The 24,498-nt window shown below is 33.2% G+C and overlaps 1 protein-coding gene across 2 annotated transcripts in view; it reads right to left on the minus strand.

Annotated features, from left to right (window-relative positions):
- Positions 1–24,498, minus strand: part of LOC113512099 (head-specific guanylate cyclase) — a 155,623-nt gene that overhangs the window by 111,529 nt on the left and 19,596 nt on the right. The window contains exon 1 of one of the 2 annotated variants that reach the window (XM_031909222.2): positions 2,640–2,930. The exons of the other annotated variant lie outside the window; for it this stretch is intronic. The gene's annotated coding sequence lies outside the window, so the exon portion shown is untranslated. Of the gene's footprint in view, positions 1–2,639; positions 2,931–24,498 lie in introns of those variants that run through there. 2 annotated transcript variants of the gene reach the window in all.

Genomic DNA, 24,498 nt, shown 5'->3' on the forward strand with positions numbered 1-24,498 from the left:
ATAAAAATATATCTATCTTTAGGTCTTTTAAATAGTACCTACATAACTGATTTTTATTGCCGATTTTTCGAAGCGAGTTACTCCACATCGTGGTCACGGCAAAACTGAAATGACAGGTCGACAATAAAAATCACAAGACCTTCCATAAAATATTCTGAAGCAAAAATTTTATGTTAAAATTCATAATACATAACCGTTTCAAAATATTAAAATATCGTTCCTTTGGACTCTTATAGTAGCATTTAGAACCAACAAAATTTACTGAACCGATTTCGGTGTGAATGAAAACACCAAATTTTATTTCGAAAATTTGGAATTTCATTTTATCGTAGACCTAGCTTTCCCCCTTTATTGCGTCACGTTAAGTTTCGATGGTGAATTCAAAATATTTGTTTTTTTACGAATCAAAACGTACCTATTTATTTACATAGACAGCGTATTCGAGATACGCTCATCATTTCAATTATTGTTATAACACTATATGCGTATACGCATAGATGTACCGTACATTAAGACTGAGCGATGACAACAGCTTATAAACATGTCAAAATTGTATAGATCAAAGCAATTCTATTGATTCTGAATAAAGTGTTTTGCACGCTAGTACATTTTATAAATTAGTATAGACTATTTACAGATTCTGTCCATTTTTCTTTATATACTCATGTGTATTCGTTATTTTTTTATGTATGACAAGCGGCCCGTCCCGGCGTCGCACGGGTAGACATTTTTAATATTTCCCTTCACTACTCTGCATCTTTTGATCGTAGCGTAATGAAAAATATACTATAACCTGCCCAGGAGTATGAAGAATTATTGCACCAAGTTTTGTTAAAATCCGTCGAGTAGTTTTTGTTTCTATAACGAACATACAGACAGACAGACAGACAAAAATTTTACTGATTGCATTTTTGGCATCAGTATCGATTACTAATCACACCCTGATAGTTATTTTGGAAATATATTTCATGTACAGAATTGACCTCTCTACAAATTTATATATATATATAGATAATGGAATTTATATATAGATAATGGAAAGGTAGGGCTAACTACACTAACGTTATACACTGGCGATCCACCAATAAGGGATAATAGGTGAGAATGAAAAGGCAGAAAATTTAGCCTACCGTGATCAATATACCTGCAATCCAGCACGAGGGTTTCCAGGGGGGACCACGTGAAGTTCGACCTGACGAGGTATAATGCTAGCAATGAGGCTGATAATCCGCATTACTAACAATCCCTTCTCCATATGTATTCATATTAGTTCCGCACAGTGTAAAGAGTTATTATTCGAATAACCAAAAATATCCAAAATAGTAATAAAAAAAATTATACTTAATAAAATTCAACCAACGATTTTACAATTCAAAAGTATTAATGCTTGCATATTGCATCTTTAAAAGTACCGAACGAATACACGACAGTTTAGTACCCCTAATAACCTACTGTAGTTTTTTATACTGTGTCCATATTATTAGCTGCGTAGTGATAATATTTATAGAAATAAAAAAAAAACTCAATGTGTTAAATTGTCTTTGATAATTTTTTAACATACTTATTTTATCAAGATTCTAATCTGATAAAAATTAAATAAAAAAATTATTATATTATAAATGATATTAACGTATTTAGCATCGTTTATTATAAGAAATTTTGTAACGGTCGTTCATTTAAATCGTCTCATCGATCTAGTGACGTCCCAGTGCTGGGCGTTTAGCATATCCTCCGCATAAGAGAACGACATTATACGTTTATTACCATGATGGCCGGGTGACTTGGCTTAAGTTTTATATGAATTCTCTTTTCCTTTCACTAGTATATGATGAATGAATAAATAAATGAAAACTCTTGACTGATCCCTTCAAAGAATGATATAGATTATAAAGATTAACAATATGTACACAGAAAAAATGATAAATTAAGTACATAAACTTTTTTTTTATCTTTTTTATTTAGAGGTTTTTATCCTATAAGGATATGTCAGCCTCATCATACCCTAATTTTATAAAATACCTCACATACTTAAAACATTGATACATAAATAAATAATACATAATATCTTAGTAGTCTATTTTCATAAAGGGAATTATTGATACAAAAATATAGTAATTAAAGATTTTGCCATTCCGGAATGTGGTTCTGCGAGTATATTTGAAAATAAACCAATCTCCTGTCTATTGAGACTATATTTCTGTATCAATACTTCCCTTTGTGTTTTGTATTTCGTACATTCAGATATCATATGATGAACATCATCCAATGTGTTACCAACATCACAATTCGGATTATTAACTTTTGAACATGAGAAAAGCGAATTTTGCATTTGGATAATGTCCTGAGCGTAATCTAAGAGTTGTAACAACGAAATTTCTATTTACTTTTAGGTTTATGAACCACGGTATCTTTGGAAGAGTAGAAGTACATTAATTTAATTACATAAAAGCAAGATAAAGAGGCAACGATGGGCAGCCTTATCGCTAAATAGCAATCTCTTCCCGGCAACCTTAGGATGATTTTTAAAGATGTCTACTGACCATTTAAATCTCCTCTTACAATTGTGTCTACTCAACACACGAAGAACACATTCCCTCCAAAGAATTAGAAAAAAAAAAAAATTAAAACAATTCACTCACTTTAAACATTTCTATTACGTAACACCTCAACTTCAATAAAACAAATTTCACATTAACTAAATTTCCACTATGGATAACATAACTGAATATTTCATATATGTATAAATATAATATTTAAAAAAAAACACGTCAATCACTTTCACGTATTAACACGCGGCGATTAAAAAAAACAATCATAAAAGTTTCGTTCACAATTCATTATTTTTTTAGACATACAACAAATACAGTTAGCAGGAAAAATATATACGAATTTTAATTATTTTTGTTTCATTAAAAAATCATAAATACGGATACCGACGTAGTGCTACCGTGACGGTATCTAACTGTACACTGGACGTGTCTATGTTTATGATTGGTTCTCATAATCGCATAGATGTTCATTCATATTGGTAAACAACGCAATAATATTCTCTTTAATTGAGCGGTAAAACATTTTTTTTTTTATTTTTTATTTTCAGATTAGGATTAAGTCAATAAGTTGATATTTATTTATATATATAGACTATATATATTTATATATATATATACACAACTTAGAATGGCAAAGAAGCTGGCGGCCCACCTGATGGAAAGAGGTAACCGACACCTATAGACATGAGCAGTACCATGGACATAACAGAGTATACTGTTTCACCCATGATACCCCCCATGCGTTGCCATTCCTGAGGACTCAGGTATTATTCCTCTGTACCCTGTAAATTCACGCCATATCCCATCCTTCAAACCGAAACACAGCCATGCAAACACAACTGCTTCACGCTAAAAACACGAATGTGACAGAGGTACCCAAGCAATCGACTTTTGTACAAAGTTTGTTTAATCGCATTCGAAAAAGAATATTTAAGTTGAGAGTTGGTATATTAAAAGATGGTATAGTTTCCTTATAACTTTGTGAGAAGGAATAAAAATAAACAAAGACGGTTGTAATGCAAGCAACGTTAGATCGGATGAAATAATAAAAAAGGTAGGTATCTTGTTCCGCACGTCGCTTCCCCCCACACAGCCGTTGCAGCTGCTTGATGCGTTTTCTCAGTTCGATGATATTTCTAAGGGTATACAGCTGTGGTATTGTATAATTTTGTTTCAAAAATTAATTTCTATTAATTTCTATATTTCTATTCAAAGAGTGATATTTAGCGATAAGAAATACATATATACCTAAATATCAGAAGAGAATACTGCACAGACAGAATCACTTTTAAATTGTTATCTTTGTTCTCTTTCTTTTTTTTTTTTTTTTTTTTTTTTTGTATTTATACTTTATTTTACACACTAATACTACATAAAAAAGTATGACAGTGGAAAGCGAATGTATAAAAGGTAAGCTTAACTTTACAAGAGTTCTCTTTCAGCACACCCAAAATCGAAAGAAGCATTAATATTATTTATTTTTTACAAAATAAGAAAAAGGGTTTTTTTTGATGGCTTTAAATCTACCTTTTAAAGCTATTTCTGTTGAGTTTAGTAGTAGAACCAGAGGGAGACATTGTACAAAAGTCATTTGCTTGGGTACCCCTGTCCCATTCGTGTTTCAACCGTAAAGCAGTTGTGTTTGCATGGTCGTGTTTCGGTTTGAAGTGTGGGATATGATAATGAATTTACACGGTACATAGGAATAACACCTGAGTTCTCAGTAATGGCAACGCATGGGGGGTATCATGAGCGAAACAGTATACTCTGTTATATGCATGGTACTGCTCATGTCTATAGACGACGGTTACCACTTTCCATCAGGTGGGCCGTCAACTTGTTTGCCATTCTAAGTTGTATAAAAAAAGAGCCCAAAAATATATGAAGATCTTTTTATTTTACCTTATTTCTTATTTGGCACGCCATTTCCAAGCTTTTCCACCATTACAAACTGCCGGAACAAATAGTAATTCAAGCGAATCAGAAACAGATATCTGATATTATGTTTTATTGACATAGGACCATAGGCTCTCACATTAAAGTGGTGGTTTTTTATCAAAAACACAATAGAATGTTGATTCTTTTAATAGCCGATACACACTATCAGAAGAACATACACTTATAATCTACACCTTATAGTATTGTGCGGATGACAGTTGAGATCTTGGCAGTTCTTGTTATATAAAAGAACAGCAGTTATTGAAATTTTCGAAGTGTATATTCCACTTTTAATAATCAAAATACTTGTGATTTATTTTTTTTAACGATTTTAGTGGCATATTACCCGTCCCATGCCACAACTACGCAGAGTAAAACAACAAGTAGATTTTGACAAAAAAAAATGAATTGAGACACTTCTTTTGGAATATAAATCAATGAAGTTCCCTATCTTCTCACTTCCAAGAAGAGATTAAGTCAATTTGACGGATAGAGAACTGGATGTAGTTGCTACCAATCCTATAAATATAGATGTGGCTAGATTAAATCAGCGACCTGCAAATCATGATCAACATCCGATCATATCAGCCGGTAACTGTCCTCACAGACCTTCACCAATTGGGGGATTTTACCAGTAGTTGCTACGCTTGGCAGGCGGGTTGGCAACCACAGTTAGGCTTAGATGACTTTTTACTGGCATACTTGGCACTATTTTCAATCCCTGGACCATTAAAACCTGCGAATATGATGCTCCGATACAAGATATCGGCCATATTGTGGAAGACCACTCATTATATAAGTATGAGATTAATCCAGCAGGGTTGATTAGCCTGGAGAATGACGCAATTTATTGAGTGCAGAAAGTAATTACCTTACGATTAAATCCTTTCTAATATTATAAATGAGAAAGTTGACTTTTTTGTTTATGACCTTATAGCGTTTTAACGGCTTAACCAGTGATTATAAAATTTGGTATACACGTACAATATAAGCTGAAGAAGAATAAAAACTATTTTTTATCCCGGTCAGTAAACATATCCCGGGCATGTGGACAAAGTAAAAGCTAGTAAATAATAAACCATAAACCAAGGTTTTTATGCAACTTAGAATGGCAAACAAGCTAGTGGCCCACCCGATGGATAGTGGTAGCCGTTGCCTAAAGACATGAGCAGTACCATGGACATAACAGAGTATGCTGTTTCACTCCTGATACTCCCCATGCGTTGCCATTCCTGAAGCTCAGGTGTTATTCCTCTGTACCCTGTAAATTCACTTCCATATTCCACCCTTCAAACCGATACACAGCCATGCAAAGAACGGTTAATTCATTTCGTTTAAAAAAATAACACACCGCGGTTATATCACTAAATATTTGACTGTATGTTACACAAACAAGGGTGAATGTTCATTACACAGTTGAATTAACACGCATCGCGAATTATATATGACTATGTTTGTACAAAGTTTGTTTAGCAAAATTCGTTGATGTATGCATTGTTTGGACTTGAAAGTTGAAGTGCGGAATAGACAGGGATTTGTTAACAAACCTAGGTGCTTTGATACAACACTTGAAGTATGTTCATTGTTATATAAACTTTACATTTGTCTGTGGTCATTTAAGAAACTAAGTGGCTGGTATATGGGGGGAAAAGATTATAAGTAATGGGATCTAACAGCTTCAATGCAAGCAACCTTATCTAGTTGATCTCCACGCGGTTTTCCTGGAAACTATTGAATTTCCTGTTTTTCTATGATTAATTTTCGTTGAATTCATCACGATAGGCCAACAAATGTTTTAATTCTTAGCTATCTTCTCTTCTTCTTTTTATATTTCTCACTGGTGTTCTTTCAGCATGTACCAGCGGCTTACGTGGGGTTATCGTCCACCCAAAACCACTTGCTTTTCCCGGACTGCGTAGAGGTTAACCGAACAAATAATATTACTAACAATGGAGCCTCTTAGTACCCGTTACTAACAATTCCTCCTCTCCTTCCAATACTACTTGCTTTTCCTTAAGCGCATGCATTGCATCTCATGTAACACACGCGTGAGTGTCTCTTTAATATATTAAGATTATGGCTTAAGTGGGGAAAAAAAACCCTGTGACAATCACAGGTTTTGTTGGCCACAGAAATCCATCAGCGAAAAGAAAACTTCAAAATACCATTCAGGTTTTAGCAACAACGGTTTAGCAAACGCAGTTAGGCTTTGGTGATGTTTAAAGAGGGACGCTGCTGTCCATTTCTCAACTATTAACTTTCCTCGGTCGTCTCTTACGACACCCATGAGAAAGGAAGGGGTGGCCCATTCTGGGCCAGGATCACACGACGAATAAGACGCGTTCAGTCTCTGCAATCACATTAGCTAATGCATCACAAATTAACCACAATTTTTAAAAGAACCAACATTTATTGTGACCTAAATGGAATTTTGAGATTCTATCCAGAATCGTAAGCCGTGACCCAAGTTCCTTCCTATCTCACGAACCACTATATAAATTCCGATGCGTGCCAAGCTCCATTCTTAATGGATTTCCTATACATTTTACTGCTCAATATAAGTGCGAGTTAAGCGAATACCGTACTATTAATAAAAGCACTAATAGTATTCCCCTTTTAGTATTTTATATACAATTTTATATTCATGCTTTCATACTACGTTTTTGGTCCGCTATATCGTACGTGAGGTTTAAAGAAATAGCAAAACCAACAAAATTGACTTCTTCTAGATAGCGTATTATAATAAAACATACACCAGTTTTTAAGTTAGACCTTCAGGAATACATATGTGAAAGCTGCATTCAATTTGATTCAGTAATTTTGCGTGGTGCCTGAACAAACAGACATATGAACAAATATTTTAAAAATATTGTTTTTTCCAAGCAGAGATCTAGTAATTTGTCTAAATATGCCTCGGATACATCCACAAGTAACATGGGCCGTATTTTTTTAAAGAGATCTTTTACCTATCTACCCAAGTGAAGCTAGTATACTATACATATAAAAATCATATACGTTACCACATCTCCCGTTGAGATAAGCAAAAATAAATGAAACGCCAAATGGCCCGATCCAAACAGACCTCTTTCGCTTCCTCCACATTCATCAATCTATTCATACACGCTCGCCGGTTACGGCCACTTTTAATTTGACCCTTTTTTAGCATCCACGTATATATATGTATATGTTGTAATCAAAACTCATAACCAGTCAAAAGTACTTTTGACTGAACAGGTTGGTCAAAAGTGGTTTTGGCCGAAAATTATAGATTATTAATACTTTTGACTGCAAATTTGCGGTTTTTTTATGGGTGAAAATGGTATGGTAGCCCCGCCTGCGCTAACGGGATACGCTGGCGGAGCACCAGTGAAGGGTGATAGATGAGAATGAAAACAGGCCAGTTAGCCCATCATGATGAATTCATCAGAAATTAACCATGATAGTTTCCAGGGGGAACCGCGAGGAGGTCGATCTGGTTGGGTATATTGCTAGCAATGGGATTCTCAGTCTCCATTACTAACAATCCCTTTCCCCCCGCAAATTAGCGGTTAGGTCAGGTTAGGTACTTTTAACTGTTATTTCAGTCGAAAGTATTATTGACTAAAGCATACGGTCAAAAGTATGGTACTTTTGACTGGTTAAGAGTTTTAACTGCAACATATACATTGTTATGCATAGGTATACACAATATATGTAACATGTATTTATTGTTATTGCGGGGTAGTCAGAATAACGAAGTAAAAATTAATATATCAGAAGAAGGTTAAATAACAAAAATAAAAGATGCTATACGTTAAAAATAATTTGTTCTGCCAATTTTAGGTGCGTTCGCCCTATTTCTTCTTATCCACGAATATTCAAATATTCAAGAATGTTTTCAACAACTCTTAGGTTTTTTTATGTAATTGACAATGGTAAACAAGCTGTCCCATCTGACGGACAGCGGTAACCGTCACCTTGCACCTATTAATAGCACCATGAACATCATAGAATAATACACTGTGGCACCCATGGTAACCCTCATGCGGTGATATTTCTAAGAACAGCTGTTATACTTTTCTGCTCTGTAATTTGCTACTGCCATTTCTAACGATTCAAACAAAGACATAGATATACAAATACAGCTACTTAGCGGTAAAAATACGAATGGGACAGAGGTACTTACGCAAACAACTTTTCTGAAAAGTCAACTCTGGTAATATATACATATATAATATCGATTATGGTAAAATTTATTTATTTATACTTTTGCACACATTAAAACATGTCTACAGGGCGGACTTAATGCCTGATGACATTCTCTACCAGTCAACCGATAAATAAATAAATAAAATAATAATAATTAACCAATACAATTTTTTTTATCTAAGAGAATATAGTAAAATGATATATCCTCTCAAAGAAAAAAAAAACAAAATTTTTCCTAATCAGTAATATATACTAAGGAAATTATGAGTTATAATACAATGTAATAAACATAAAAAATTCAACCGAATTGGCAACCTCCTTTTATTTAAAGTCGGTTGATCATATACACAGAATACAGACACAAAAGGTTGCTACGACGTCAAGAAAAAATACTCAATTATAATTGACAATTGCTGTTTCGCAATTGATAACGTTTTTATTAGTGAACAAGTGATCATAGCCTATTATTTTTCATTGTTTGATTCATGTAATTATATTATTATGCAAATTGTACAGTGTCACTGTATAACAATGGAAGCGACTTTAGCGCTTAGGAAATAAGATACATTTTCGCTTAACATTAACGTTCTGTCTTAGATTGTGAACTAAAAAAGTAGAGGAAAAATTGTAAAGATAATTGACGTATTGTAATGTCACAACAACAAATTCATGTCTGTAGATGTCGCTTACATAACGCATGGGCGTCACAGTGTATTTATACCGTACTAGCTTATACTTGCGACTTCGTCCATATGACAGAGATATATTCGCTAACCGAGAGGAAAAGTAGCCTATAATAGTTTCCATGGTCCTAAGTATCACTGCACCAAAATTCATCATAACTGATTCACCTGTTTAGACGTGAAAGCGTAACAAATAAACAAACTCACTTTCTCATTTATTATATTCGTTAAGAGTAGTCCACTGTTCAGATATACTACATTCTAAATCAACTATATATATATATATATATATATATATATATATATATATATATATATATATATATATATATTTAGGATACTTTTTATGACAAATTAACTCGGACAAAACCCATGAACACAGACTGTATAGTAAACGTAACTTCATCTGACAATATGTTTTTCACTACCACGTGACTGAATCGATTTTGATGTAATTTAATTTAGAATCCCAATCGAATTTAAGTTTATCTCTTCTTCATCGATCCATGGTGAATGTATGAAAAAAATGGGTAAATAAAAGTAAATAAAATACTGGAAAAAATGGGATACTATTTTTAGGTATGATCCGATGAGAAGTGTTAACACTCGCCTATACGCATGAAACATCATGGTATATCACACTATAGTGTCCATGGTACTCCTCCTGAGAAATATGGTGTTACGCCTCCGTACCCTGTAATTTTCCTGCCTATATTTTAATGACTTCGCATATCCCATCAATCAATGTGGCGAGCAAATTCCAAAAACACGGTATAAGAATAGAAACTATATTACAACATTTTATAAATAAGATCGAATATTATTAGCATAATTAATCATTCTGTCGATATGTCAGCATCATCTGCGTAACGTTTCACGGCTCATCACTGAAGCATTAATTGCAGATTTTGATCTAATTTGGTTTACCCGACTACCGAATGAAGGACGGTAATGTCGAACGTTGTGATTATAAAGTGTGTGGAAATTTCCATCATAACAATGAATGCCCAAAAATTATATACCTAATAGAACAAGTTAACTTTAAGTTGATCGTGTCTAGACACCTTTTTAATGTCCATTGCAGAAAAAAAACATAGCTGTCATATTTATTTTTTTAACCATTTTTCCTTTAATTTTGAACATGAATTATATCACCTTGATTTATTTCACCAATAAAAAAAAAACATGCAAAGAAGGGTTAACAAATTATTTAATATTTTTTTTTATATACATAGATTTTGTCTTCAAAATCTTTAAAATTCTTTGAAGGGAACAATAAAAAGTTGTTGCTAGTAGTTGCTACACTTGGCAGGCGGGTTGGCAACCGCAATTAGGCTTTATGATGTTTTAAGTGGAACGCTGCTACCCTTCCCTTAACCAATATCTATATATTAAAAAGTATTTATATTATAGCAATCAGCTATTTAGTTAGTATCGTATAGTTTGAGACCTGATAACGCTGATTGATATGTCAAAAGTCGTACGTGTGATAGTCTAAGTAGATACATAGATGGATAGATGCATAGATAAATAAATGTATAGATAGATAAAGTCTTTATTATCAACAATAATAATTGAAAAAAATTAACAATAAAAAAGAATAAAACAATTCATTTTGCTGGTAGTAGGTAAGCATTCAAATAGGTCTATACAAGAACTGGTTTATTATTCTAACCTTGTCCAGTTACATTGGTATTCTAAAGTACCCACCTCTCATGACATTATCATCATCATCGTCATTTCAACCGTTATATGTCCACTGCTGAACATAAATCTTCCCCATAAGAGGAGTTTTGCTAGTAGTTGCCACGCTTTACAAGCGAATTAGCAATCGTAGTTAGGTTTTTAGAGATGTTTTAAGAGGGACGAAGCTGCCCATCCCTCTACCATGCAATTCCTTTAGTCACCTCTTACGACATCTACAGGAAATAAAGGGATAGATAAGCCTAGTCTATTCCAGGACCACACGGACGACTCTCATGATATAATGCGACAAAAATCTAAAAGGAAATGTTGCGTTGGTTTGGTCATTTGTAGAGGATGGATGTAAGAAGAATTACGAAAGAAATTTATCGAGCAAGAATGAATAGAGATGTCGGTAAGGGCCACCTTACACGGACGTATGTCGACCAAATAGGTGACGTGCTGAAGAAGGGCCAAATTAAAAGTACCCGAAACCGGCGAGCGTGTATGAAAAGATTGATGAATGTGGAAGAAGCGAAAGAGGTTTGTTTGAATCGAATCATTTGGTGTTCCATTGTTTCTGCCTGCTAATGAGAGACAGGTGTGACAGATATGTATGTATGAAACAAAAAGAAACAAATTTACAAATGAAGTAAACCATGTGATGCATATCATTCACACCTTAAGTGATTTAGTTATAATGGTATACCCATTATAGCAAAAACGAGTAGTATATGTACATATAGCTTGACAAATTTCAATAAATGAGACGTCATTTGTATAATGATGTATCAATCAAATGTCAATATGTATGTTTCGGTTCATTGAACTCAATGTGTTAAAACGTACACGAGATTTTAATTTATATCATACTTGATTACAAAATTTCGCTGAAATCAAATCAGTCGTTCTCTCTTTATAACGTAATAAACAGTTGACAAAAATAAACTTAAAAAAATATTGATTATAGTTCCTTATGACCTTTTTATACCATGTGGTATCGGTATAGAATGGACTACCCCTTACTTTCCCGTAGGTGTCGTAAGAGGCGACTAAGGGAACTTAATGATCGAGGGACGGACAGCAGCGTGTCTATTAAAACAAACCAAAACCTAACTGCGGTTGCCAATCCGCATGCCAATCATGGCAACTTCGGGCAAACCCATAGGGAAGACCTATATACAGTAGTAGACTGCTGATATGGTATGGCCTTCTTAGCTAATTTTTGTTAAAACAAATGTATTTGTATTTTAATGCCTTTCACTCTATTTGAATGCAAAATGATTCATAATTTTCTCCTCAAATAAAAATAATCATATGTGTAAGGATATAACTCCGTTCAGGAGTTTAAACATGTTTGAGTAACATCCTTACAAACTTTCACATTTATAATACGCATTATTAAAGTAAAGATCAAATATTACAGATAATATTATTTGAAGGCCATCCAAATCATTCAGGTCATCAATTATACATGAAGGTCAGGTAGTTTGGGATGTCATTAAAGTTGATTGGATATTTGGTACGCAGGCACTTAACAAATATTACATGAAGTAGATAACATGTAACTTGTCAAATCTACCTAAACGTGAGGCGTGGCGATCTTTTAGGATTCCAGACAGCCTGATTTGTGATTAGGGTACTAAAAGCTCACATGGACCAACAGAAAACTGATATGAATTCCAGTGATATGTTTAGTATAAAAGAGTATTTATTTCTTACAAATATTCTTCAGTAACTAAACTGTTGTAAACTCTTATCTCGTTTTAAATTATTTATAGACAACATTTATAACACTTAAATTTACTAAAAATATAGATTGATTTTAAAGTTATAAAATCTGTGTATTTAATACTAGTTGTTGCCCGTGGCTTTGCATGAATGGTGTCAAACTTTACCTTTAACCCACGTCTGTAATAAAAGATTAACAAAAATGTTACAAAAAGACATATTCAAAATATAAAAAAAAAAACATAATATTAGCCTTTAACTGTCCACTGTTGAACATAAACCTTCCCCATGGGGGTTTTGCCAATAATTACCACGCTTGGCAGACGGATTGACAACCGTAATTAGGTTTGTATGTATTATTAAGAGGGACGCGGCTACCCAACCCTCTCATCCCTCAGTCGCCTCTTACGACGCCCATACGAAAGGAAGAGGTGGCTTATTCTATGCCGGGACCACACGGCTGCGATAATAAAAGACTCATATAAAAGGAGTTCTGTCGCTAACAATCAGCGTGGAAAGGGAGCGTTAAAATGGCGTACAGTTAATTAAAAAGTTCACTTTCTATTTATTAATAATTCAAATTAATCGAGATACATGTTAACTTTATTTATATCGGGGGAACCAAACGCAAATTACATTGTCAACAGCAATTTACTTGAGACTCCGCGCCGAAGATGGCTGCGCAATCTGTTTACAACAATAGTACGACGCCCGTCGAAAAATATTCGACTTTATATCTATATAGAATAATAACTAATTCGTGTCATAGCGATTTACACAAATGAACCATGAAATTTGCTAAGAGCCGGCCCCGAGTCGACTAACCGTGATTCTGTCTTAAATATTTCGTTTAATATTTAAGAACCGTCAGACTGAAGGACGTCGTTTCGCTTGGGGTGAAAAAAAAAAATTCTCGTGTATATTTTATTTATATTTTGAACAAGTACTGAATTGTGTGTAATAGATTTTTATCCTAAACTATATTTTTGCCCGCTAATTCGTAAGCGTAGATTTCATAGTTTTTTTATACCACTGAAGTGGTAAACAAGCATACGGCCCACCTGATGGTAAGCGGTTACCGTAGTTTATGAACGCCTGCAATACCAGGGGAATTACGAGTGTGTTGCCGACGCTGAAAAAACCTCTTTCCCCACCTTTTAAAGAACCCCACGCTGGTCTTTTGGGAAAGGTAGGGAGCTCATTCTATAATCTAAATGTTCGTAGGAGAAAACGCGTACAACGCTGTTTCAGAGATCAGATTTAGAAAAGTCAATGAATTAAACTATTTTTAGACACTAAACACAATAAAACATACAACAGAATTTAATTTAAGTTAACTGCATCCAATTTGTGTAATAGTATTTGCGAAACAAACATACAAACAAATAAAATGTCACAAAAATATTATTTAAGCTTCTATTGCTCTAAATAAGACCCATAATATATTTTTCCTTATTATCTTCTATATACAGACATGGTCCAGACACAGTTTCATTATATTAGTAAGATAACGCGAGCAAAGCTGCGCGATACAACTAGTTTTCATACTAATCCCCTCAAACTATAAGCGTAGATGAGTAACAAACATTCAAACATATTTACAAACTGTATCGTGAGATTTATAATATTGGTAAGATAAATTAAACCAACATCTTTTGCATTTATAGTTGTATACTCGTGGATGTAAATGTTTGTGAGGATGTACGAGTACGTATGGATGGACGTTAATTACTCTTTCATGCAAATATTACTGCATAGATTTGAATGAAACTTAGACCACGGATAGGTTATAATCTAACTTAAAACATAAGTAACGCTATTAACTTTGTTACTTATACAATACTATCATGCCTACTTGTACAACAATTAGTCCATTACCCTAAGGTTGTCTTGAAAAGATTGCTCTCAGCAATAAGACCGCCTTACTATACTTTTACCAGAGGGAGACTTTGTACAAAAGTCGATTGCTTGTACAAAAGACGGTTGAAACATGAATGGGACAGAGGTACCCCTGTCCCATTCATGTTTCAACCGTGAAGCAGTTGTGTTTTCATAACTGTGTTTCGGTTTGAAGGGTGGGATATGGCGTGAATTTACTGGGTACAGAGGAATAACACCTGAGTCCTCAAGAATGGCAACGCATGAAGGTTATCATGGGCGAAACAGTATACTCTGTTATGTCCATGGTACTGCTCCTGTCTATAGCCAACGGTTACCACTTTCCATCAGGTGGGCTGTCAGCTTGTTTGCCATTCTAAGTTGTATAAAAAAAAAAAACTTATACAATTGTATCGTTGTGTTTGTAAATTGCCTTGCTTATTTCCTATATTGTTTAATGCAAATAAAGTATACTCATTTATTAATTCATTCATAAGATTTTTTTTTTTTACAACTTTATATTATGATTCACGTGCTCGAAACAGCGGAATATACTTGAGTGTTAAGAATGTAAAGATTTGTTTCCCTTTCGATACATTAACAAATCAACCAATTGTTATGAAATTTAGTAACCACATACTATTTGGGATGGAGAATGATATAAACTAATTTTTAATCCTACCTAACGGGGGGGGGGGGGGGAAGGGATCGTTAGTAATGCGGGCTACCAATCCCATTGCTAGCAATATACCCTGTCAGGTCGACCTCCACGCGGTTCCCCCTGGAAACCTTCGTGCTGAGTTCCAGGTGTATTCATCACGATGGGCTGGCTGACCTGCTTTTTTCATTATTCACCTATCATCCCTCACTGGTGCCCCGCCAGCGTATACCGTAGTGCAGGCGGGGTTATCACTGCATTCATCATCCATTAAAAAAATCCTACCTAACGAATAAACATATCATAATCATAGACATAAGTTCTTAATCTACTTATTATTCAGATATTGTTATTGTCATTATTAATAATTATTAAATATTATAATAGTGCATGTGGTGTTCGCCTGTAAAAGACTTTTACATTAGGCAAAATTATTTTTTGTATTATTGATTGAAGTTGCATGTATAATGTAAAAGTTGTATGTGAACCTTATTAAATAAATAAAAAAAAATGCGTACATAACCGCGAGTGAAAATTAAAATTAGGATTTGGGTTGTGACAATGCCAGTTATTTTGATTTAAAAACTAAACTACTCAACTGATTTTGATAAAACTCCTAAGAAACAATCTGTAAGAAAAATCATTTAGATAAAAAAAAATCAGCCAAATTAAGAACCTTCTTCTTTTTGAAGTCGATTGAAAATAATCATTTCAAGAACTTTCAATTATAAACCAACTAAAAAAGTACACGTACCTAAAAGGTATTTCCTTATTATTCAATACAGAATGGATAGTAGGTAATTTCCCAAAAAAAAAATAGCATCGAAAATCCATTTTAATAGGCATTATTTAAGAGGAAGGTCAGAAAAGGGCATTATCTTTGCCGTTATCTATCTAAGGCCTATAAAAGGCTATTTATTCTCGAATGGGAGCCCCATTTGGAGTCAACGATGTAGTTTGCAGCATTATTACATCCTGAACAGTGTTTTCACAGTTTAATTATAATAATTGGTTTCCAGAGGGACCGCGTGGAAGTCGACCTACCAAGTCCTATTAAAAAGGATAGATTCTGATAAATTAATTAATGATCTTTAATTTTTTTTTTATTGTTCATGTGGTCCCGGCATAGAACAGGCCACCCCTTCCTTTCTTGTGGGTGTCGTAAAAGATGGCTAAGGGACAACGAGAGATAGGCAGCAGCGTCCCTCTTAAAACATCTCTAAGGCCTAACTACGGTTACCAATTCGCCTGCCAAATGTGACAACTATTGGTAAAACCCCCCAAGGGGAAGCATTATGTTCAACAGTGGACGATTAAGGGCTGATATGACAAATTACATTTTACACCATCTTTACATGTTATAATAAATAAAATAGTAACGAAATCAAAACGGTACGTAAAATATTTATTTAAAAAGTTCTCTTGAAAAGATTGCTCTCAGCAGTAAGACCGCCTTACTGTGCTTACACAATTGTTACTTTATATTTATTAATTGTCTTTTTTATTTCCTATATTGTATAATTCAAATAAAGTATGTTCATTCATTCATTCATTTATACAATAGAAAGGTTTTTTGGAATTTTTCTATTTCTGTGTTTTTCATTTTTGTCTTAGTTGTTCACGTAAAAGCGGTTGGGCTGATTGTAATAAAATTTTACAGTGTATTAGGCTAAATATTGATCAACAGAACAGGCTTTATACACTTTATTATTATGTTAATAACAATAAAGTGTATATAGCCTGTAAAATATGGGATATGTTTTTAAACAGTTAATATGTTAAAAACTTATCCTCAAAAAAAATCTATTATTATTTTTTTAAGGTTATTCGATGACAAATAAAAAAATTACTCTATTAGACGCTAGATGGCGTAAAAACATAAGAGTGTGAATAAATTCTGTATGAAATAAATATGATGAAAGTTTTTTATACCACGACATTTCGAGCGTAAAGGTTAAAAGAACACAAACAATTACAATAGATATGCTTGAAATACAATAAGGCGACCTTACTGCTAAAAGCAATCCGTTCAATCATTTCTTTTGTTTGTATCTTCGCCAAATGAATCTATTTTAAAGGTTTTTTTATAAAGGGTCACCATAATGAATCCATGTAGATTTTATCGAAATGGTGATTGATTAACAAGAATATACTATTTTTTTCAGTATTTATTTACTTATTTACAAGTTTTATCTCACGATTTGTTTTGTATCGGTCATACGGAAACTTATTTCGTCAAATTTTTTTAACTATTTAAATATAATTATTGAAGGGAAAAAAAAAGAAATTGTTGTTTTATATATTTTGCTTTTTGTTTTATTTTTTGTTGCTTTTTTTATTTTCATTCTTTTTTCTCTTTTACTGTGTATTATATGCATGTTTGTATTACAATTTGTGTGCTGTAAGTAATGTAAATAAATTATCTATCTATCTGTTAAAAAATGTTATGAACATCATGGACGGCGATGGCCACTTACCATCAGGTATGCCGTATGCTCGTTTGCCCCCTGTGTTATAAAATATGTGTATACTCGTATTTAACGATAAGGTCGCCCATTGTTTTCTCATTGTGATTATTTCTTGTAATTGTTTATATTTATAATAAGTTTATTATTGTAATATTTTTGAGGAAACAAAGAGTATCTATCTATCTAGTCGTAGATTTACTACGATAATCCCTCATGGGGTAGGTAGAGAGAAACGAGTGCCAAAGATCTCGAGACGAATTACAAAAATGCATGCACCCTGGTTGCAGAGATTTATAACTTTTCCCCCACTCATTTATTATTCATTTATTTTTTTATTTTATATAATATATTAGTCAACAAAAATGTCATCAGATAAAAAGCACTTGCGAAACTTCCCAAGTAGCATAGTAAACTTATTACTGCGTTGCATTTTGCGAGAATATTCCGTAGACAAAGTTCACCTAGCGAAAATGCCAAGCTGGAAATCATCTAGGAAGAGCATTTTGAATTGCTGATTAGAACCTCCATATTCACGAAAGGTACAGCTCTTTGCATACATTCATTTCCATTTACAAACAGCAAGCCATACGAATACAACCAAAATAGACTGTATTTCACAAAAAATAAATATTGGTTATTTTTAGGAGGTAAAAGTATATAATAACATGGTAATTTGTCTCTGTCACTGCACTACCAGTTTGTAAGTACATAAGGTTTTTTACATCATACCAAATATTATTAGGCACTAGGTTTATACGATCAGCAGTTATTATAGTTTATTCAACAGTAGCTTTTACCTCCGACTTTATCTGGAATATATTAATTGACCGAGAGTAATCGTAATCTTGGCCGTGCGGTCCCGGCATAGAATAGACCTCCCTTATTCTCGTGGGTGTGGGTGGGTGTAACAGCAGACTAAGGAAGGGCGAGGGATGGGCAGCAGCGTCCCTCTTGAAATGTCTCTAAAGCCTAACTGCGGTTGCTACTCCTTCTGCCAAGTATGGGAACTATTGGCAAAGCGTCATAATGGAGAGACTTATGTTCAGCAGTGGACAGTAAAAGGCTGATATGATGATGATGAATCTTAGCCTTAATTAATAATGAAACTTAATGAATTGTACTTAATGGTAAAGAAATAGGCAGCAGTTTCTCTCTATAAACATCACAAAAGTCTAACTGCGGTTACTAATTCGCCTACCTAGCTTGGCAACTACTGACAAAGCCCCGCAATAAGAGGGGGCGTATGTTCAGCAGTAAATAGTTAACGACTAATATGATAATGATGAGTAGCCTTTGTTCTTCTCCATCCCATATAAACACAGTACGTGTATGCTAAATTTTATGACAAACGGTCGAGCACTTAAGATACCATGTGTTAACAAAAAAACTCCATTTCACTTTTATAATATTAATAAGTATTTACATGGCATTCACTGTCAATTCTGTAGAAATGTATTTGTACCTTTTTAAAGAATTTCTGGCTATATTTAATAATCAGAAGGTTAATGAAGTTTTCGTTTCATTTCAAAATAGGTAGGACGTCATATAATAATCACAATTGAATTATTTAGTATTATTTTCTTTTTTTATTTTATTATTACGCAACTTCATTATAATGACAAACAAGCTGACGGCCAACTGAAAGTGGTAACCGACACTTATAAACATGAGTAGTACCATGGAAATAATAGAGTATTTTATACTGTGTCACCTATGATACCCCCATGCGTTACCATTCCTGAGGATTAAGGTGTTATACCTCTATACCCTGTAATTCACTGCCATATCTCACCCTTAAAATTGAAAGATAGCCATGGAAACAAAACTGCATCACAGTTGAATCACGAATAGGACAGAGTTACCTAAGAAAACGACTTTTGTATAAAGTCTTCCGCTGATCTCTCCCTCTCCCTCTTCTTCTTCTTCAGCGACACGGCTTTTTTAGTTATAGTTATATATACATACGACATATATAATATATACGACATTGAAACCTTTAAGAAACAAAATACGTCTGTAATTTCTTTGGTGTTACTGGTACGTATGGGGACGTTAAACACTTACCATCAGGTAAGCCGCTGTTCGTTTGCCCCTTATATTATCAAATTATAAAAATAGACATTAATGTGATACAAAAGTGATATAAAATCTATAAATTGCAAAAAGAATGATTAAAGTTGATTCAAAGTACAAAATCAAAAAGAATACTTGTTAACTTTATAAAGAAAAATATATTGTGTATTTTACTGCGATTTCTTTTCGAAATAGCAACAAAGTGACTATTCAGCTGTCATTTTAATAAATTACTTGTATAAAGATGGTTCTATTCTATTGTAAAATACTATGGAAATGCTGTTTATATTGAGCCATTTAAAACGGGACAAAAAGTCAATACAATAAACCAGGCAGTAAATGGAATCACCTTTTCCAATGGTTATTGTAATAGTTATGATCGCATTGAGGGTTTATTTTTCAGCAGAGGTATCTTTAGTAGACCATTCTTGAACGCATTTATTTATTTATTTACTCTTTATAGAATAATGTAAAACAGTATATATATTACACATATGAAGTACAAAATGCGGTTTTATCGCTTAAACAATCTCTTCTAGACAACCTTGGATAGAGGAAAAAAGAAAAGGGCGGTAGCAATTTGACTCGATGAGTATATCTAATACTATTACTGCTACCTACTTGTTATAAAAGAAAGAAAAAAACGTGGTTGCATCGTCGACAGCTTAAAATACCAGAAACATTACTCGCCTGTTGCCAACCCTCACATAAAGATCTTAAGTCACTCTAACTACCCAAAATTTTCAATGTCACATACGAGAATGTAACATGCTAAAATGTTGCTTGACTGCAAAATAAAGGTACAGTCAGCAACAGAAGTTGCATATTAATTATGAATGATCTGATCACAGTAGTTCAGGTACCAAGTACCTTTCTTTGGTAAAATTACATCAGAGTTGCCACTTATTCTAAAATATCTTCACTATCTGAAGCTAAGTAAGCATGAAGGAAGGGTAAGAAAGGAAATTGTTAGTTTATATGTTTTGTTTTTTGTATTTTTTATTTGTGCTTTTTTATTTTTATTCTTTTGTCTCTTTTGCTGTGTATTATGTGTATGTTTTTTTTTTTATTGTAATTTGTGTGCTGTAAGTAATGTAAATAAATTATCTATCTATCTATTTAAGTATGAAGATTAGAGGTAGAATAAAGATACATGTAATAAACGCCTCCAGTTATATCATATTAGGGTTGTCATTAATGCTAATATATCACTATTCAAACCTATCTGTAGAATTTGAGATAATTTTATAATGGTAATTCTAGACATAATATCTCCTCAATAATTAATTGCCATTATCTGCCTCTATTTCTGATATTCGAAAATTATAGAGATAAATTTAGTCTTTGGAAATTGACATTCCAGTCTCAGTCTTATTATCTATCATTTAATATGATATTCATATTACAAATTCGAGGAGCAATAATATGGTTTCTCACGTTCAAAGACTTAATAGTTAACCAATTAACGACAGGAATCCAAAATTGCCAAAAGTAGTTCCGAAGTTTATTTAAGCTGATTATTATTGAACCTACATAGTTTCTGTCATATTCAAATAAAAAAATAAACTATTTCATAAGAAGTCTGATCAAGTGTAATGCTTTTTTAACATACTAGAGTTTAACCACGACTTCGTTCGGGTGATCGGGATATAGTAATCATCCGGGATAAAAGTGCCCTATATCTTTCCCTTAGATTATATAGATAGAGTGTCTCCATACAAATGCTTCGAGAAAAATAATTATGAGTATGATAAATAGTTATGAGTGATTTCTTTAAAACAACTACATTTATTTTGTTTTATAATTTCTGCATCTTTTTAATGCATAAGCACTTATTTTATTTATTAAATAATGAAATATAGATACATCAAGATATATAGTGTGCGTAAGTATATAGAACATTATTAAAAAAACGAGTTAGCTAAATGTCATAAAGTTGACCCGTTTTTGAGGTGCGATACTCTGTCTAGATAGACAGTTCTGGAATCTAACGTGAGAATATAATTTAACCCTGTATTAAATTTCATTTAAATCCGTAATCATAAAAGTTACTCACTTATTCATTTTTATATTATTATTTATATGTCATTAGTTCTATGTTAAAAAAAAGGTTTCTCTATCAGTAAAGTTTCCAATTAGAGAAATTGAAATGAAAAGAAATACATATTATAAAATTACCACTGTTCGTGACTGGAAAATATAAAAGTCGACTTTGTATTTTTTAGTTACCAAACTCCTGTAGCGACCGCAGTGTTTACACCAGTAATTGTTCCTTATTGTTACGCTATTTTGTAAAAACCATTTTCTTTGCGCTAAATCTTTTTATAAACAACTTGACAGTCTGTTTCTCGTTCATAACAAATAACTAATTGTTAACCAACAAATAAATAATTTATATTTAATTTTTTATACAACTTAGAATGGCAAACAGGCTGACAGCCCACCTGATGGAAAGTGCTAACCGTCGCCTATATACATGTGCAGTACCATGGACATAACATGCGTTGCCATTCCTGAGGACTCAGGTGTTATTCCTCTATACCCTGTAAATTCACTGCCATATCTCATAGTCTTTAATCTTTTCTAATATTGTAGATGTGAAGGTGTTTTTCTTATTGCACAATTATCTGTCCATTGCTAAACGTAGACCCCCTTAGACTGCTATAAGAAAAAGTCCTAAGCCACCTGTATCCACTGACTGCCTGTAATGTGTTTGAGGTCGTCACTCCTAGTAGTGGAGGATCGTTCTATACTGCGTTTCCCTATAAAGGATCGCCTGTCAAGAGCCTTTCTTCACTTAGTTATACGTTCTTCGAGCTATGTAATCAGCCCATTGCTACATCATCTTATCCCTCTTAGCTTATACTATATAGATAATGTTTCTGTGATATTTTGGTTAAATTTTCACTAGCTTCTATTATAACAAGGTTATTTCAATGTATATATATATAGACAGACATATCGTTTTATTTATATATTACGTGACAATAAATTACGTCAATAGTGAACTAGTTTTACCTTTTTTATCAAAAAGTTTACTGACAGATATGTTTGTTTTTTTTTTTATTATTTTTTTAAGTAATTCAAGCATTATTTAAACTTCAAGATAAATTGATATTTTTGAAGCACGTAATTCACATAGGTAAAGTCTCGAGGTAAAGAATATTTAGATTTAGTTAAATAACAAAAAATTAATAAACAATAATAGGAACTCAGCAATCGCTGATACTCTATACTCTTCTGTCTACATAATAAAGTGTCTTAGATAGATGGAAAGAAAAAACACTTGCAATTATTCAAATTTTTCCCGTGAACAATGTGTTTTGTAGATTAAAATACTTCGAGCATTACCCAAATGCGACGAGCCATAAAAATAAAATACTCCAAAGTTAAAGATGTTACAATAAAAATAAATGAAGATTGCAGTGAAATGAAGCCATGATAGAAATAATATGTAAAATTAACTACCTACATTGAAAAATTAGTTATGACACATTACATAACTATTATTTTTTACTAAACAAAGTCTTATCTCGATTAATGACATCATCATCATCTCAGGCGTTAATTGTCCACTGCTGAACATAGTCTTCCCTATAAGGAAGGTTTGCCAGTAGTTGCCACGCTAGACAGGTGGGTTGGCAACAGCAGTTAAGCTTTGGTGATATTTTAAGAAGGCAGCGTCCTTCTCTCGACTATTAAGTTCCCTTAGTCGCCTTTTACGACGATAAAAAAAAGGCTGGCCTATTCTATGCTGTGGATTGATTGACATACTGACTGGAATATCTAATACACACAGCTGACACACACGCATTTGCATGAGCCTATATGAACGAATACTTACACAAGCTGACAAACATTGGCTTTTTTTGAAAGGTGAAAATGAAATATGAAATCTGATGAAAGAGATTAAATATACAATGTTTTCTTAAATTTTCTATTGACTGTCCGGATAATTACGGATTCGTGTAACTGACTTCCGGATAACCGCATCTCTACTGTAATAATGTCGAGCTTCGTGATTAGAGGTTTATCGTACTCTCTCATAAAATTAAATTTATGACTTTGATCTTGACTAATACCAAAATGATAATTATTATTTACTTTCAGATGGTGGTAAACATATTATTAAAATTTTATTAATCAAATTAATTAGACAGGCATCAAAAGATTGCTCTCAGCTTGGTTAGATCTTCAAACGATTTCACAAGGGTACAGTAAGGTAAAGGGTATGTTTACACCAGGGTTGGACTAGATTGGAAGGGACCGGGTGGCTGACCATAAGCCCGGAGCCCAAGACTAAATGATGGTAGTTGCACCAGTTAGTCCACTGTCCCCGCAAGCTTGGCCCGTGGGTGGCCCATATTGGTTGGGGCCCGTCTACCAAATGCTACCTCGACTATATGGCCAGTCCGAAGCTGGTTTACGCGATATCTTTGCAAATTCTGTGCCTATTTTGATGATAATGCCTAATCAAAAGGATTTACTCATATACTGATCTCATAAAATTTTTATTAAATTTTTAACTAGTTGTATTTTTCAAAACAATCTCATATACAGATTGAATAACTTATATTCTTTTAAGGATTTGTTTTACTAATAAGACTAATCTTTTATTTTAATCTACCATCTAGAAGTGGTCTTTTTCA

The sequence above is a fragment of the Galleria mellonella genome, unplaced genomic scaffold, assembly GCF_026898425.1.
Source record: "Galleria mellonella isolate WM207_F2 unplaced genomic scaffold, CSIRO_AGI_GalMel_v1 utg184, whole genome shotgun sequence".
Classification (NCBI taxonomy): Eukaryota; Metazoa; Arthropoda; class Insecta; order Lepidoptera; family Pyralidae; genus Galleria; species Galleria mellonella.